The sequence below is a fragment of the Aethalodelphis obliquidens genome, unplaced genomic scaffold (assembly GCF_003676395.1).
Source record: "Aethalodelphis obliquidens isolate GAN/ISIS:26980383/991018 unplaced genomic scaffold, ASM367639v1 scaffold22, whole genome shotgun sequence".
Classification (NCBI taxonomy): domain Eukaryota; kingdom Metazoa; phylum Chordata; class Mammalia; order Artiodactyla; family Delphinidae; genus Aethalodelphis; species Aethalodelphis obliquidens.
The window spans coordinates 6,420,976-6,437,278 of NW_020837966.1; the positions used below are offsets into that span (position 1 = coordinate 6,420,976).

The 16,303-nt window shown below is 40.1% G+C and overlaps 1 long non-coding RNA gene and 1 other non-coding gene across 2 annotated transcripts; one reads left to right on the top strand and one right to left on the bottom strand.

Annotated features, from left to right (window-relative positions):
• Positions 1 to 2,594: 2,594 nt before the first annotated feature.
• LOC113628036 (uncharacterized) lies at positions 2,595 to 15,953 on the bottom strand. The gene is made up of 3 exons (XR_003435854.1): positions 15,796 to 15,953; positions 14,639 to 14,706; positions 2,595 to 5,274 (listed from the first exon to the last, which is right to left on the bottom strand). It is a non-coding gene; the product is annotated as an uncharacterized LOC113628036 (long non-coding RNA).
• LOC113628174 (U6 spliceosomal RNA) lies at positions 15,172 to 15,276 on the top strand. The gene has a single exon (XR_003435912.1). It is a non-coding gene; the product is annotated as a U6 spliceosomal RNA (small nuclear RNA).
• Positions 15,954 to 16,303: the final 350 nt, after the last annotated feature.

The window sequence follows — 16,303 nt, forward strand, 5'->3', positions numbered from 1 at the left end:
TAAAAATGGTCCACATCAAATAATCTTTAAAAATAATAATAATAAAAGAAAGAAAGAAATATGACAGGGATGTTTACCATGGTATTGCTAATTAAAAGAAAGCCTTGAGGGTTTCCCTGGTGGCGCAGGGGTTGAGAGTCCGCCTGCCGATGCAGGGGACTCGGGTTCGTGCCCCGGCCTGGGAAGATCCCACATGCCGCGGAGCGGCTGGGCCCGTGAGCCGTGGCCGCTGAGCCTGCGCGTCCGGAGCCTGTGCTCCGCGGCGGGAGAGGCCACAACAGTGAGAGGCCGGCGTACCGAAAAAAAAAAAAAAAAAAGCCTTGGGAACAACCCAAATGTTCAACAGTGTGGGAATGGTTGGTTAAGTTACGGTGTTTATATAGAGCGTAATACTACGCATCTGTTTAGAAAGCTGGAACCAGATCTATATTTATGGAAATGGAAAGGTGTCCACAACGTGTTGCAAAATGAAAAGATCAGTTTACAGAACGGTATGATTCTGTGTAGGTCACGCTACGGGCATACATATGCATACACAAATATATGTATGAAGAGACGGTTGGAAGCAAGTTCACAAAATTTTAACAGTGCTTCTCTGTGGCTGGTGAGGTTTATGTAATTTAGTTTATTTCCTGCTTTTCTGGATCAATTGAATTTTTTTTAAATGAGCATGTCTCAATTATGTAATCAAAAGAACTTTTTCATCTTAGAAAAAAATCTGTTACCTAAGATTTTTTTTAATTAATTAATTTATTTTATTTATTTATTTTTGGCTGCGTTGGGTCTTCGTTGCTGCGCGCTGGCTTTCTCTAGTTATGGCGAGCGGGGGCTACTGTTCCTTGCTGTGCGCCGGCTTCTCATTGCGGTGGCTTCTGTTGTTGAGAAGCACGGGCTCTAGGCACGCGGGCTTCCATAGTTGTGGCTCGCGGGCTCCAGAGAGCAGGCTCAGTAGTTGTGGCTCGCGGGCTTAGTTGCTCCAGTGCATGTGGGAACTTCCCGGACCAGGGCTTGAACCCACGTTCCCTGAATTGGCAGGCGGATTCTTAACCACTGAGCCACCAGTGAAGCCCTATTACCTAGGATTTTACAGATTTACCTTTAATTATGCTGTAAAACTGTTTTATCTAAAGCTAAATATAAAATATTCATTAGACATTTTGCTCCTTAGAAAATTTTTATTGAGCCTCAATTTTCATCAATTAAATGTTGAAAAAGTTAAGTACATTAAGTGGTGTCTCCAGATGCTAACCACTAAGCACTCAGCTCCATTTCCTTATTTTTAACATTACTTTCCTTGGGCTTTCTTGCTGACAAAAATTAAGCGGTAATTATTTTTTTTAACCGCAGTTATTTCCACAAATAAAACGACATGAAGTCCATTGCTATTAATTTTTACTGAGGGAGAAATAGTTTTGAAACAACCAAAAGAAAAAGTCCTGTTCAAAATCTGGGATTGTAGCACATTTATCACAGTGATCTTTCTTCTCAACTTGATTACAAAACTATATGACCTGGCAAGTTACTTTTTCTTTAATCCTTGAAGTGCTAGTGCTATGGACACTGCATTTATCTATGTGATCTTTCTAAATATATACCTCTTGGATAAGTAGATCAGGTCAAATCAGGTGAATTGGTTGAATTCCAAGTCTTGGAGCGTTGACTACTAGGCCATACTTAGGTGTTAGAGATGAAAATCACTGTATTAGTTGAAAAACAATTTCAAAGAATTAGAGAGCTATTGACAATGAATCAAGAATGAATGCCTGTAAAATATTCAATTAAAAAAATCAAGAATTCTGCTACACCTGTTATATAGTCAGTAAAGGAAGAGGTTTTATTTTCTTTTGTTCACAAAAAGCAGGAAGAGGAGAAAGGGGAAAAAAGGAGGAAGTAGAAGATCATGAAACTCATATAAATTTACTGGAAAATAGGTGAAGAAAATGGAAGCAAAATTTACTTCAGAAAATTTTTAAATCAGTGATATTGAAATGGGGCATAGATCATAAGATGTTATACATGATGGAAAATGTAGATCTAAGAAAGGAAACTTTGGGGGAGGGAACTAATTTTTTAGACTCTTCCCTCTCCTTCAATCTCTATACTTAAATAGTCACCAGATTCTGCTGATGGTTGAATCCCCAGCAAAACTGGAAGATACTACAAAATGGCCTTCCACCTGTACCTGGTTCTGACTTCATGCCATTGATCCTATCCCAGGTTTTTACTGTAAATCTTATTTCTAAATGGCTTTGCTATCAATGAAAGGTAAATCTAAAACTCTAAACTGTAGTTTGATTTCATTTCACCCATGGAGTTACTTACCTTTTAAGAAGGGATGCTTGTATGAAAAAGCCTTCAAAACTTCTGTGCATCTTCAGCCTGACTTCATTCCCTCTTGGGTTCCAAGCCAGACCAGTGTTTCTAGTTGTCCCCTGTACATGTTTACCTTGGTGTCCTACACACCACTCAAACTCACCCCTTCAAAGCTTGCTCCTCAAGACCTCCCTGGTGGTCCAGTGGTTAAGAATTCACCTTCCAACACAAGGGTCACGGGTTCGATCCCTAAGCCCATGTGTCACAGCTACTGAGCCTGCATGCCACAACTAGAGAGAAGCCCGTGCGCCACAACAAAGAGCCCGCGTGCCGCAGGTAAGACCCATCGCAACCGAATAAATAAATAAATATTTTTTAAAAACTTGTTCCTCCTCCTGGATCCCACATATTCCCTTTTCCTCATCCCTCATATTCTGAAAATTATACCTCCTAATAGCCCTCCATTCCCTGCCCCCCGTTCACACTGCTAAGACCTTAATTCAGGCACTAATCATTTCTCACCTGGACTTGCAATTATTTCTAAATGGTCTTTCTGCCTCCAATCCATCTTCCATTTGGCCATCATTCTAAAATGTACAATTGATCATGTCAGTTGCCTGCTTAAAAATTCTTTAGTGGCTCCTCATTGCCTTTAGGATAAAAAACAAATAGATGAACATGGCATTTAAGGTCCTTTTTGAGCTTGTTCCTGTCTACTCCTGTAATCTTTCTCTACCTCATTCTTTAAACATACTGCACCTCAGTCATGCTGAATTAATTGCTGTTTTTTCAAACAAGCCATGCCCTCTTACTTCTGGCCCTATAGTCAAGCTGTTCCTTTAGCCTGAAATGATTCCCCTTTCTCCACTTTACCTGCACCTGCAAGCTCCTACTCATCTTTGAAGACTCAACCCATGTCTTCTTTTTTTCTAAAGACTTGGCTGATCTATTTAGGCAGAGTTTCACATAGACGTTTATTCCATAGAATCTATAGTATAGTGTTTTATTTATTGATGCATAACAAGTCATCCCAAGACTTACTAGTTTAAAACAATAATAAACACTTATTATCTCTTATAGTTTCTATGGACTGGGAATATGGGAGCCACTTGGCTAGGAAGTTCTGGATAGGGTGTTCTCATGAGGCTCAGTCAAATGTCAGCTGGGGCTGCAGTCACCTGAAGGCTTGAATGGGGCTGGAAGATCCACGTTCAATGACTTAACTCACTTGGCTGGCAAGTTGGTCCTGGATGGTGGTAGAGGCCTCAGTTCCTCCTCTTGTAGGCCTTTCCACAGAGCAGCTTAAGAGTCTTCATGAGGACTTCTCTGGCTGTCCAGTGGTTAAGACTCCATACTTCCAATGCAGTTGCGCAAGGGTTCCATCCCTGGTTGGGGAACTCAGATCACGCATGCTGCGTGGCATAGCCAAAAATAAATAAATAAGAGGCTTCATGAGATGACTGCTGGCCTACCCCAAAGCAAGCAATTCAAGGGACCAGAGCAGAAGTTGCAAGTCTTTTACAACTTACCCTTGGAAGTCAACCACTGTAACCTCTGCCATACACTGTTGTTCACATAGACTAGCCCTGATTCATTGAAGAAGAAGACTATATAAAGACATAAATACAAAAAAGCAAGGATCTCTGGGAACCATCTTGGAGACTGGCTATGGCATATAGAATAACAGATACAGTACATCCTATCTCACTAACCAGTGACTACAAAATATGATCATTCTTACTTTTATTGTTCAAATTATGATGGCATAAGCCCTCAGGGCCTATTTCCTGCAAAAGGCAAACTCCTTCTCTCCCATATTTCTTTTTTTTCTTCTGTATTTCTGACATAGCTTTTGTGTTCTCAGAAACAGTCCCTCCTGTACTTCTGCCCCAACTTTCTGGACCTGCTGCAGCCTTACTATCTCTCACCCTTATGAGGACAGTGGGCACCACTGTTTTGCACAGATGACTGTCACCATTGCTTCTATCATTAACTTTAGGAAGTGCTTGATATTCTTCCAAGAAAGTAGAACAAGCTCAAGAGCACAACTGAGGCCAGGGTGTGACAGTTAACAAGTCTTTTCAGAAGGCTTTGGAATACCAGAAAAGAAGTGTAATAGACAGGGTAACTTACACTGCTATTAGTAGTGGCTACTCTGAGATGTCCACAGTCTGAACATCCTCAGAATGGTACAAACCTAGGTCCTCTGGAAACTCTACCACCACCAGATGCCCTATGTCCTACAAAAGACAAAGTACAGCACAATCTGTCATCAGTCTTAATTCCTAAGGTCTGGGATTTTCAGGCTGGGATTTTAATACCACAGGTAGAACTCAACCATCCACGCCAGGGCATGCTGGGCCAAGCACTCTCCATTTCTTGTTCACAGCCTGTCCTCCAGCACTAGCTGAAGAGAATAAGCCTGTGCACTCTCCCAGCATTCCTTCCCATCCCACTTCTATGATCCTCACAAACAAAGAATAATCCAAAGAATAGTCCTCTCAACTCTGCAAAGATATGCAGCAATGCATAAGCATAGGATAGTCCAAATCCACACTTAGGGAAAAACATTTTCGCATAGAAATCTATCGAAGCCTAAAACTACTGAGACATCTTGTTAACAGCCTGAAGCATCTACGTTTGCTTTACCTTAATTATTTCAGGCCTTCCCCAAGACTAGACCTGGGTAGATTGCTTTATATTTACATAGCCCAAGAGACGACTTCAGGGTGTTTCCTAGCACTAAGGAAGAGTTAGTACCATGGGGAAATTGGATCCTTTGCTTTTAGAAGGTAGTATTTCCAGCTGCTTTACTCATCAAGGTTAAAAAATAAAATCCTGGCTTCAGCCAGCCTGGTTATATCACTTGCCGTAATTACTTCCTGGAAAGCATGTCTCCTCTTCATCACAGAGCCCAGAGGTCAGACAGCAAAAATAGGAGCTGAAGGGAATAAGTAGTGCCTGGAGATAGAAAATAGTGTCAGGCAGATTGTCATATAGAAACAGTGGGCTGCCGTGAAAGGACAAGAGATTTTGGAGCCTGGCAAATGTAGGTCCACGTTATGGTGGATGCTTCCCTTATGGTGAGGTGACTCAGACTTAGCTTCTCTGAGCCTTGTAAATGATGTAAAATGATGGTAACAATCTCTACCTCACAGAGTTGAGGAGTAAATGAAAAAATATATAATCCAGCCCTGGCAAGCAGGCTACACTCCAGCTACAGCACTGGATGGTAGGAATAGAGTGGTGAGCAGATAAAAATGAGTCACTGTCTTCACTGAGGTTCCAGTCCAGAAGGGAAGACAGGCATTAAACAAAGAACTACCTAATTACAATTGTGATGACTGCTATGACAAAGAAGCACAGGGTAACATAAGAGAAGACTTGACCTAATCTAGGCTGGCAGGGAACGTGGTCTTAAGGTAGTGATGCCAAAGGTGGGGAGTCTGGGTTAGGGAGAACATGTTGGGTTTCAGTCAGAGCATTGTAGGCTGCTGGAAGGTGCTCAATAAATGGGAGCTGCTATAATAATTACTATTATTATTATTAATTTAGTAAATATTTATTGAGTATCTACCATGTGTACTGTGCTACTATGCATACTGAGGGTACACTAAATGTGTGAATTTGAGCAAATATCGTAACCTCTTTGAGCCTCATTATGTTCATCTGTAAAATGGGGATATTAAGACTATCTCTTAAGTCTGTCTTTGAGGATTCAATGAAATAGTGTATATAAAGTGTTTAACATAGTGCCTGGCAAAAAGAGAAGATAATATATGTTAGTAATTATTATTACTGCTCATTAGTCAGGGCCAGCTACATAATTTGCGGGGCCCATTGTAAAATGAAAGTACAGGGCCCCTTGTTTAAAAAGTAATAAAAATTTCAAGACAGCAACAGCAGAGCATTGAACCAACTTCGTGACCCTGTGTGACGGCATAGTTAACACGGTCATGAAGACAGCCCTGTCACTAATTATATCATATATATATATTTAAATAGCTTAACTATCCAAGAAGTTTGAATTGGGAGGGTGGGGGATGCAACTTCTAGAACTTAATCTGTTGAATTTAGTTTATAAGAATAAAATATAAGCATATTCAACATATCAGTATATCAATAGATGATCGGTGATTACATTTTCCTCAACATTTTATTATGAAAATTGTTAAAGTGCAAAATTATAAGAATTTTATAATGAACACACACACATATATATATATATATACACACATCACCTAGATTCTACAATTAACATTTTATTATATTTGCTTTATTATGTATTCATCTATCCATTCCTCAAACCATCCATTAATCTATCTTGTTTTCAGTGCATTTCAAAGTAAATTCCAGATATCAATATCACTTACTAAAATCCAATTTGTTTTTTTTCCTTCTGATGTAAAACTGACATACAGAGGAATGCACAAATCTTGGCTAAATTTGTTGAGTTTTGACAAATACATATACCTCTGTGACCCAAACCTTTAAAACATTATCCATCACCCTAAAAGTTTCCTTCATACCTTTTCCCAGTTTATCTCCATCCCCAACTTCCCAAGAGACAACTACTGTTCTGATTTTTTTTTTCTGGAGCTTAAATTTTTCAAAAGTACTTGATAAGTATTTAGCTTCAGTGCTTTCTCAAATGGGTGCATAGAAAATTCAGCAGACTGTAAAATAGGAAAGATAATTCTAGAATAATGTGGTACAATCAACAAATATTTGATGAGTCAAAGAGTAAAACTAGTGAAATCACTTGAATGCTTTTTCTTTATCATTTATTTATTTATTTATTTATTTATTTATTTAGACCATGCTGCAAGGTTTGCGGGATCTTAGTTCCCCAACCAGGGATCCAGCTCGGGCTCTTGGCAGTGAAAGCTCTGAGTCCTAACCACCGGACCACCAGGGAATTCCCAGCTTTTTCTTTTTTTTTTTTTTTTTTTTTTTTTGCGGTACGCGGGCCTCTCACCGCTGTGGCCTCTCCCGTTGCGGAGCACAGGCTCCGGACGCGCAGGCTCAGCGGCCATGGCTCACGGGCCCAGCCACTCCGCGGCACGTGGGATCCTCCCAGACCGGGGCACGAACCCGTGTCCCCTGCATCGGCAGGCGGACTCTCAACCGCTGCGCCACCAGGGAAGCCCCAGCTTTTTCTTTTTAATAGCTTCATTTTTGGGTAAAAATGATGACAATGTGTACTCCCGAAAAATGTGAATAATATGAAAAAATACAGAGAGGAAAACCACCCATCATGGAGAAATAAACATCTCCTAGATATCTATGCATATATACATATAGTGATATATGGATGACATTCGATAAAAATGGGATCATATACATGTAAGATCTGTTTCTATATCTTAACAAAATGCTGTACTGGGTTACAACATGAGTACATTTTACATGCTGATTTATGATACCAAAATGCCCTGCAAAAAGGAGGCACCAATTTACATCAACTGACTGTCTAAGTTTTAAATTCTTAAGAATGGAAAATAAATGTTTGTTTTATATTTTTTCCTTTAGGGTAGAAAAGAGGGAAAAACATGAAGGGCTAATAAGTGCCCCTAAAAGCACAGCAAATCAATCCAGTTGAACTCAATTCAATAAACAATTACTAAGCAAAGATAAGAAGAGCTGCTGGGAACAGAAAGATAAGTCATGAACCCAATATGCAGAATACTCATACCCTAACAGGACAGTTTCCTTGACTACAGTGATTTATCCTCCCTTGAGCCTACATGATGAGGGAGGATCAGAAGGATCTACTGCTGAAGGGGCACTGAGTCCTCCATTAAATTTGGTACAAAACTCAAAAGATGTAAGTGAAAATCAAGTCTCCCTCCTGTCCTTCTTCCCCAGATTCTTACCCCCACCCATTGTTCCCCTCTCCAGAGTTTTCCACTGTTACTGATTTCCTGTATCTCTTCCCAGAAAATGTTCTGCATATATATATATATATATATATATATATATATATATATATATATATAAAATATATATACAGGCATATGCTGAGCAGGCAAAAACATTAATTGTCCACTCATTGCTTACTCCTTCAAGCAATTTTAAAATACAATTGTATGATACCTACACATAATTGTGCACATTGCTCTAAAAGTATACCTTGGAGATTGTTCCATATTTACTCACATGTGGGTGCTTCATTTATTTTTAACTTAGAGATCATTACACAGCCACTCTTAGGGAGCTTCTTCATTCTTTTTTACCATCTACGCAATATTCCATTGCGTGAATGTATTTATTTAACCGGTACACTATTGTTGGACCCCTAGGTTGGTCCCAATATTTTGCTAATATGATCCTGCAATGAATACCCTTCTAGATACTGAAATCAATTTTCAGTAAGAAGTGATTGTGTGAAGGTAGTAATGTTTGGCTTCAAATCAAGTTAGTAAGTAGTTGGTAGAGACATTTGTTGGGTTATAGATGAATATTTAAAAGTACAAAGCATTAAATACATATGCTGTGTCTGAAGTATGTTCCCCTAAACCACTGTTAAAACAAAAGAAAAGCATAAGAGCCAACAGGAAATCTCCACCCACTTAGTCAGACTCCTCAGGAGCAGTAAATAGACAGGCCTTATCCAGTATCTTCCAGGTTCACAGTGGAGCTTTGTCACACTAGTAGTGAGAACGCATTGTAGAGTCCATGCTTTGGCACTAAAAACTTCCCCTAGAGAGTTAGGATCTAGCAGTACAGACATACAAATACTCACTTGTCACACAAATAATTCATCAAAAAGCCTTTGGACAAGCAGGCAGAGGAACAGATTTCCTTTTGCCCTTCCCATTGACTTTTTTTTTGGAGTTCATTTTGAAATAATTACACTTAGAGAACAGTTTCAAGAATAGCTCAAAGACAAAAACAAAAACAAAACAAAACAAAACAAAACAAAAGAATAGCTCAAAGAACTCCCACACACTTTTTATTCAAATTCACTACTTTTTAACATTTGGACACTTTTTAACATTTGTAGAACCTTTCTTTACACAGAGACACATACACGTATGTATATATGTATATACATGCGTTTTTTTTTTCTGGATTATTTGGGAGGAGGTTGTATACATAAGGCCCTTTTACTCCTTAATACTTCAGTGTATATTTCCTAAAAACAGGGATATTTCATTGATTCTGAGAGGAAAGACTGACCTGGCTACTTCCATCTGTTCTTTTTTAGAATCATGGACTTTTACAGCTAGAAGTAACCTGAAGGTGTCTAGTTCACCCCCTTTACACACAGGGAAACCCAGAATTGGCAAATGAGTCAGCCAAGGTCATATTGCCAATATCTGGGAGGAGATCCTCTCTTCTGGCTCTTTTCTCTCTACAAGCCACTTGGGATCCTCTGGTCCAAACCATTCAATAGATTTTATAAATGAGGAAACTATGGCCCAGAGAGGGTTTATGATTTGTCTAAGGTCACACAGGAAGTTACTTGCCTGGATTCCATAGGTAGCTATAGTTCTTTGCTATGGGGCTCAAGGAGAAGACTAATTTTCCTGAATGTGCACTCAGTGAATAAGCTGATGAATGGACATCTAATGCTTTTGCCTGCCCAGCAATCCTTCCCCCTTCTCCTGGCAACAGCTTTGGGAAACCATCCTTCTTCCATTAGATATAGAATTAGTGGGACTGTCCTTCAAAGTTCTGCACCCTTCTGGCCATGAAATGGGCATGTAACCCAGCCTAGGTCAATCACCTTCTCTGGGGCATTTGAATCTTGAGGAGAGAGACTCAAGGATTGAAAAAGGTCAAGCTGATAAGGAGGCTGCTTATTGGCTTTTGTTGCTCATCAGCTGTGCTTCCCATCCTGCCTGAGACTTGCTTCTTCAGTGTTTATTTCCATTCCCTGAGCTACCTCATGTCTTTCCAATACTTTCCGTAGGCTTAAGTTGGCCAGGGGTAGTTTCTGTTGTTTGCAAGCACAGGACTCTAACCAATAACAGCTGACTTGAAAAAAATTTTGCTTTCAGTAACACTTGCCGAAACAGAACTGCAACGTAGGTTCCGTAGGAAAAAGTTGGCCCTGGGTACACCCTCCCTCAAAGCTTAGTGTGAAAGTGCTTTTCAGGCTTATCGCTATGCTGTTCAGTCTAACTGATGACATTCCACTTTCACGTTCCCTGAAGTGACTGTTCCTTCACAGAGCAACCTTTCTGTTGGTTTGTAGCTCTTAGAAATGTCTCCAGCAAGGGGACATCGCTTAGTCAGTGGTGATTTTAACTCCATTGCCCCCAAACTGTCCATCTGGGTGGTTAGAGTGGTGAAATGCAATCTGACTTGAGCACAATAGCCCAGAGTGGGCTCCCTGCTTGATTGATTCTAGGGCTTGCTGCCAGTAGGAAGTGAAGACACTACTCATTGTCTTTCCTGACAATGTGTTCCTGACCTCCTGTGAGGATGTTTGGAAGGAACTTACACATATGCAGGAACACATTGGTATCTCCAGAATGACATTCAGACAGTGTAGTCTGAATTTGCATCCAGGAAAAAAAAGTCTCCAAGAAAACAAAATTATCTTCAAAGAGATTCCCAAGCACTTGTTGAAAACAGCTTTTTCTTCCTTTAAAATTTTATTGTTTTAATATTCTTTAAAATAATATATATAATTACATATAATCAATCTTATATATAGTTTAGTATTATAATTGTTAATATAATTACACACAGCAGTTTAGCTTCTCATTAGCCACTCAAGAACCAGATTTTTGCATTGCCAAACATTCAATCATTTAACAAATATTTTGGGGTCAACTATGTGCTAGGCACATAGCAAAAACAAACCAACAGGGTCCTTACCCTTACGTTGCTTAGAGTCCAGAGGGACAACAGACATTAATCAAGATGTTATACTTGTACCCCATTACAATGTGTTATAAGTGCTATGAAAGACAAGTACAAAGATCTGTGAGAGATTGAGAATAAATGGCTTTCCTCAAAACAGTTTCCATCATTCCAAGTGAATTTCTTAAAAAGACTAGAGAGCAATCCCTCCCCCTGCCCTATGAGTCTGTAAATGGTCTGTGAATGTATCAGCCCAGCCCTGGTCAAAAGAACCATAGAAGATCTAGTCCCCCTTTCAGAGCAAAACCTAGGGGTACTGCCTTTATTTTCTCACTGTGTTAGTCATTATTGTTTTCAAAGCCAAATAGAAGAAGAAAATAAGAAAATAATTCAGTCACAATGTCCTAAAGAGGGCTTCCCTGGTGGTGCAGTGGTTACGAGTCCACCTGCCAGCACAGGGGACACGGGTTCGATCCCTGGTCCAGGAAGGTCCCACATGCCATGGAGCAACTGAGCCCGTGCGCCACAACTACTGAGCCTGCACTCTAGAGCCTGTGAGCCACAACTACTGAAGCCCATGAGCCACGACTACCGAAGCCCGTGTGCTGCAACTACTGAAGCCCACGCACCTAGAGCCCATGCTCTACAACAAGAGAAGCCACTGCAATGAGAAGCCTGCACACCGCAACGAAGAGTAGCCCTTGCTCGCCACAACTAGAGAAAGTCTGCGTGCAACAATGAAGACCCAACGCAGCCAAAAATAAATTTTAAAAAAATGTCCTAAAGAATAAAAGACTTCCATTTCAAAGGCAAATACAAATGGGGAGATATATTCATTTTCTATTGCTGCTATCATAAATTACCACACATGTAGTGACAATGCAAATTTATTACCTTAAAATTCTATAGGTCAGAAGTCCAACTGGGTCTCACTAAGCTAAAATCAAGGCACTGGCCTTTCTGAAGTTTCTAGGAAAGTATCAGTTTCTTTGCCTTTTTCCATCATCTAGAGGCTCCCTTCATTTCTTGGAGGCTTCCTCTATCTTCGAAGTCAGCAACAGGTTGAGTCTTCATGTCACATTTCTCTGATTTACTCGCTGCCTCCCTCTTCCACTTTTAAGAACTCATGTGATTAAAAACAGATCCACCCAGATAATCCAAGATAAGATCCCCAGCTCAAATTCTGTACCCTTAATTGTAACTGCAAAGTCTCCTTTGCCTTGCAACATAACATACTCATAGGTTCTACGGATTAGAATATGGACATCTTTGAGGGGCCATTATTCTGCCTACTACAGAAGGCATGGAAAATGTTGGTAAAGGTGAAAATAAGTAGAGATGCTTCATTCTGTGTGGACAAATAGATACAACGTGATGCCATTTTTCTACTTATGGTGGTTATCTCTGGGCAGTGGAATTATGGGTAATTTTTCTTTATACATCTCTGTTTTCCAAGTTTTCTACATTACAAATAAAATACTTTCTTTTTAAAAAAAGCATTATATTTTCATTATTTAGGAGAATGTCTGAATTGTTAGGAAGGGCATGTTGAACTATTTCAGAGTAGTGTCATGATGTCTGCAACTCACTGTCAAAAGTTCAGAAAACATGGGGCTTCCCTGGTGGTGCAGCAGTTGAGAGTCCGCCTGCTGATGCAGGGGACACGGGTTCGTGCCCTGGCCCGGGAAGATCCCACATGCCGCAGAGCGGCAAAGTTCAGAAAACACACAGATACATAGATAGATATGGCAAATATGGCCAAATGGTAACAACTTTTACTCAAAGAGGAGTATATATGTGTGTTCATTGCAATTGTAGTTTTCCTGTACATTTGAAATGTTTTATAATAAAAAGCAAAACTTTAATGGACAGAGATTCTGTGTTGATTTCGTATTATTCTAATTATCATTTTCAAGAATAACTTCAGAGTCTAAGAGTAAGAAGATAAGTCACAAAATCAAGGCACGTTTTCTTCGGCAACCATCTTTGCCACTGATACCAAATTATATAATTAGATTCCAGGAGCTAGAGAGATGGACCTGACTGGTTTCACTTGAAAAGGTCTCATTTCTATAGGGATGCTTGTTTGCTGTCAGTAGCCCACTAATTTCTCCTAGCATTTCATATGTTGTGCTTGTTAACATGCTGGACTTGTACAGAGGAGCCTGGGTTCTCAAAGCAGTATGCCCAAGGTGGGACCAGCTCTATAATTTGACAAGCCCAGTACAAAGTAAAACTGAGGGGCCTTTCGTTTAAAAAGTATTAAGAATTTCAAGACAGCAGAGTCCTCAAGCCCCATGTAAGGTCACACATTCATGAAATCAGCCCTACAGAAAGCCCAGCAGATTCCAGCAACAGTCTTCTCCCACCAAGCCTCATATGCTGAGCATGCTCGGTGGGAATTGGGGTGGAGGAAGAGCAGGCACTGCAGACTCATTTTACTGCACAGTCTGTTTACTCCATTTCAACCAGTCGTCTTAGGGATGCTTAAGATCAAAGATTCCTAAGAAATCTATGAATTCTCCAAATTATAACCATTCAGTGAGATGCTTTTGACCATTATCTATGACCGTGTTGTACAGTTGTAGGAACAATGCATTTATGTGAAAGAAAAGCTCTAACGGAGATTATCAAAAGGAAATACAAATAATTACATGAAAAAACGATGATTTTGGGCTTCGCCTGTGGCGCAGTGGTTGGGAGTCCGCCTGCCGATGCAGGGGACACGGGTTTGTGCCCAGGTCCGGAAAGATCCCACATGCCGCGGAGCAGCTGGGCCCGTGAGCCATGGCCGCTGAGCTTGCGCGTCCGGAGCCTGTGCTCCGCAATGAGAGAGGCCACAACAGTGAGAGGCCCGTGTACTGAAAAAAAAAACAAAAAACAAAAAAACCCCGATGATTTAAAATGTTATAGTCTTGGGACTTCGCTGGTGGCGCAGTGGTTAAGAATCTGCCTGCCAATGCAGGGGACATGGGTTCGAGCGCTGGTCTGGGAAGATCCCACATGCCACGGAGCAATGAAGCCCGTTAGCCACAACTACTGAGCCCGCGTGCCACAGCTACTGAAGCCCGCACACCTAAAGCCCGTGCTCCGCAACAAGAGAAGCCACCGCAATGAGAAGCCCGCGCACCGCAATGAAGAGTAGCCCCCGCTCGCCGCAACTAGAGAAAGCCCGCGCACAGTAACGAAGACCTAGCACGGCCAAAAATAAATAAAATAAAATAAAATGTTATAGTCTTCCTAGAATAAAGAATATACTTAAAATATTTTTTAAAAAACTCACTAGATGAACAAAACCACCACATAGAAAGTCTCTGATATTTTAATTGATAACTAAGTTATTTAAAAACAAACCCAAATGTACCAATAAAAATTCAGAAAGAAAATGCCTCATGTGGCTTTCTGACCCATCCCTTTTATTCTTAACCATTTGCTGCATTCCAGCTAACATTCTTAAATTGATTATAAAAAGCAAGAGACCGCTTCCAGTAATCAAAAAGGGACTTACACAAGAGTGACAAAAATAAATAGAATTTCTTCTCTTCCTCTTCTTTCTCCCCTTGTCCAGGCTTTTTGCTATTGATATAAAGTATTTATCACTTTTAGGAATAAGACTCCTAGTGTTGATTTTCCCATTTCTGATAAATGATATGGTATTTTTTTAAAGGGCATGCCTCATATGGCTTAGAAAAACATCTGGAAGAATATAGCTAATAAACTGTTAATAGTAGCTAGCCCTAGGCTGAGGATTTGTGATGAGGATAGAGAGGATTTTTACTTTCCTTACTGTTGCTTATATGAATATATGCAATGAATATGTATTAGCTTTATCAATCAAAAAAAAAAAAACAACAAAAAAAAACACTAAAGAAAATTTTTAAAAAGAAAAAACCCAAACAACCCAGCACGTACTTTAGATCTAGCATGGTGATTTAGGATCAGTCACTCAATCTCTTTAAGCCTTAGTTTCCTTACCTATAAAATGGGGTTAATACCACACAGAGATGTCATGAGGAAAACGTGTGGTAAATACACGCTCAAGTGCTCGCTTCGGCAGCACATATACTAAAATTGGAACGATAGAGAAGATTAGCATGGCCGCTGCGCAAGGATGACATGCAAATTCGTGAAGTGTTCTATACTTTTAAGAAAGGAAATTGAGTTATTTGTAGTGAGGTGGATGGACCTAGAGTCTGTCATACAGAGTGAAGTAAGTCAGAAATCGAAAAGCAAATACTATATGCTAATATATATATATGGAATCTGAAAAAAAAAAAAAAAAAAGGTCATGAAGAACCTAGGGGCAGGACGGGAATAAAGACGCAGACCTGCTAGAGAATGGACTTGAGGACATGGGGAGGGGGAAGGGTAAGCTGGGACGAAGTGAGAGAGTGGCATGTACATATACACACTACCAAATGTAAAACCGATAGCTAGTGGGAAGCAGCTTCATAGCACAGGGTGATCAGCTCGGTGATTTGTGACCACCTAGAGGGGTGGGATAGGGAGGGTGGGAGGGAGGGAGACGCAAGAGGGAAGAGATATGGGGATGTGTGTATATGTATAGCTGATTCACTTTGTTATAAAGCAGAAACTAACACACCATTGTAAAGCAATTATACTCCAATAAAGATGTTAAAAAAAATACACTTTCAATAAATGTACCTTCTCTGAGCCTCAGGTTCCTTGCCTGCAAAATGAGGGAACTAACTGGATTAGTTGTCCATGATCCTTTCGAGAGTTAATCTTCTGATTCCCTCTTTTTATTTTCACAGAAAAAGACTGCTGAATGAAAAATAAATGTCTTTACTTGTCTTCAGGTAATTGTTCTTCTTTTATTTCCTGAAGAACCAGGAAGCCAAAAACCAATGAGCAGTACCTCTGGAATGTCTGGGCAACTCCACCCTGGGCACCTGGGAAATGACAGAGTATTTCCACTCATTAGACTCTCCCTGATGAGGAGAGCTTTCCTTATTGTGAAGAAGATTAAACTTCAGTTTCAAGAAGCTAGTGTGTGCCATTAAAAATATTATATCCTCTCAATTTTAATCTTTGACTACCCCAGGTCTCCTCTTTAGTTAGTTTACTTATACGTATTTGCAAACCAGATACTCTACTTAAGCAATTATGCAAGTGTTCCATAATTCATGATATCATATGTCATTGGTTAAAA